Raw genomic sequence first — 2,572 nt, 5'->3', positions numbered from 1 at the left:
TATTAGAATCATTCTTATGGGTCAAAGGTGGTCATAGGTTGACCTATGACCCACTTCGACATATTACATGATGACATATATCCTTAGGGGTCCTCAAAACCTTAGAGACATATTAGAATCGTTCTTATGGGTCAAAGGGGTTCATAGGTTGACAATTGACCCACTTTGACACATTACATGATGACATATGTCCCTAGGGGTCTTAGGACCCCTAGAAACATATAAAAATGCATCATATGGATCAAAGGGTGTCATAGGTTTACCTATGATGCCCTTCGATCCATTAAATGATGACATATGTACCTAGGGGTCCTAGGACACCTAGGGACATATGTAATCATTCTTATATGTCAAAGGGGGTCATAGGTTGACCTATGACCCCCTTTGACCAATTACATGACCACATATGTCCCTAGGGGTCTTAGGACCCCTAGGGACATATTAAAATCATTCTTATGGGTCAAAGGGATGACCCATTAGATGGTGACATATGTCCCTAGGGGTCCTAGGACCCCTAGGGACATATTAGAATCATTCTTATGGGTCAAAGGTGGTCATAGAATGACTTATGACCCTCTTCGACACATTACATGATGACATATGTCCCTAGGGTTCCTAGGAAACCTAGGGGCATATTAGAATGCTTTATATGGGTCCAAGGGTGTCATAGGTTGACCTATGACCCCCTTCGACCCCTTAAATGATGACATATATAGCAAGGGTTCCTAGGACCCCAAGGGACATATTAGAATCGTTCATATGGGTCAAAGGGGGTCATAGGTTGACCTATCACCCCTTTTGACCAATTACATGATGACATATGTCCCTAGGGTTCCTAAGACCCCTAGGGACATATAAGAATTGTTCTTATTGGTCTAAGGGGGTCATAGGTTGACCTATGATCCCCTTCGACCCATTACATGATGACTTATGTCTCTAAGGGGTCCTAGAAACCCTAGGGACATATTAAAATCGGTCTTATGGGTCAAAGAGGCCCATAGGGGTACCTATGATCCCCTTCGACCTATTAAATGATAACATATGTTCTTAGGGGTCCTAGGACCCCTAGGTAGATATTAGAATCATTCTTATAGGTCAAAGGGGGTCATAAATCAACCTATGAGCCACTTTGACCCATATGAACGATTCTAATATGTCCCTAGGGATCCTATGATCCCTATGGAAATATGTTATCATGTAATGTGTCAAAGGTGGTCATAGGTCAACCTATGACTCCCTTTGACCCATACGAACAATTCTAATATGTCCCTAGGGTTCCTAAGACCCCTAAAAACATATGTCATTATTTAATGGGTTGAAGGGGGTCATAGGTCAACCTATGACCCCCTTTGATCCATATTAACGATTCTAATATGTCCCCCTATAGGTCTTAGGACCCTTAGGGACATATGTCATTATATAATGGGTCGAAGGGGGTCATAGGTTAACCTATGACCCCCTTAGACCCATATGAAAGATTCTAATATGTCCCTAGGGGTCCTAGGACCCCTAGGGACATATGTCATCATGTAATGGGTCATGAACAATTCTAAGACATTCCTAGGGGTCTTAGGACCCCTCAAGAAATTTGTCATCATGTAATTGGTCAAAGGGGGTCAAAGGTCAACCTATGACCCCCTTTGACTCATAAGAATGATTTTAATATGTCCCTAGGGCTCCTAGGACCCCTGGGGACATATGTCATCATTTAACAGGTCGAATGACCCATATGAATGAATCTAATATGTTCCTAAGGATCCTAGGACCCCTAGGGACATACGTCATCATTTAATATGTTGAAGGGGGTCAGAGATTAACTTGTGACCCCCTTTGAGCCATAAAAATTATTCTAATATGTCCCTAGGGGTCTTAGGACCCCTAGGGAGATGTGTCATCATTTGTTGGGTTGAAGGGGGTCATATGTCAACCTATGACTCGCTTTGACCCATATGAAGCATTCTAATATGTCCGTAGGGGTCTTAGGACCCCTATAGAAATATGTCATTAGGTAATGGTTCGAAGGGGGTCATAGGTTACCCTATGACCCCCTTCGACCAATTAGAAGGATTCTAATTTGTCCCTAAGGGTCCTAAGACCCCTAGGGACATATGTCATTATGTAATGGGTCAAAGGGGGTTATAGGTCAAAATATGACCCCCTTTGACCCATAAGAACAATTCTAATATGTCTTTAGGGGTATTAGCATCACTAGGGACAAATGTCAACATTTAATGGGTTGAAGGGGGTCATAGGTCAACTTATGACCCCCGTTGATCCATAAGAACAGTTGTAATATGCCCCTAAGGGTCCTAGGAGTGGTAGGGACATATATCATCATTTAATGGGCCAAAGGGGGTCATTGGTAAACTTATGACCCCCTTTGACCCATATGAACGATTCTAATATATCTCGAGGGATCCTAGGACCCTTGGGTACATATGTCATCATGTAATGGGTCAAATGGGGTCATAGGTTAATCTATGACCCCTTTTAACCCATATGAATGATTCTAATATATTCCTAGGGATCCTAGGACCCCTGGGGACATATGTCGTCATGTAATGGGTTGAAG

The sequence above is a fragment of the Cupressus sempervirens genome, chromosome 4 (genome assembly GCF_028749045.1).
Source record: "Cupressus sempervirens isolate cs-2001-9-10 chromosome 4, ASM2874904v1, whole genome shotgun sequence".
NCBI lineage: Eukaryota > Viridiplantae > Streptophyta > Pinopsida > Cupressales > Cupressaceae > Cupressus > Cupressus sempervirens.
The sequence above is the reverse complement of the archived record's forward strand: the minus strand, read 5'-3'. Positions refer to the sequence as shown.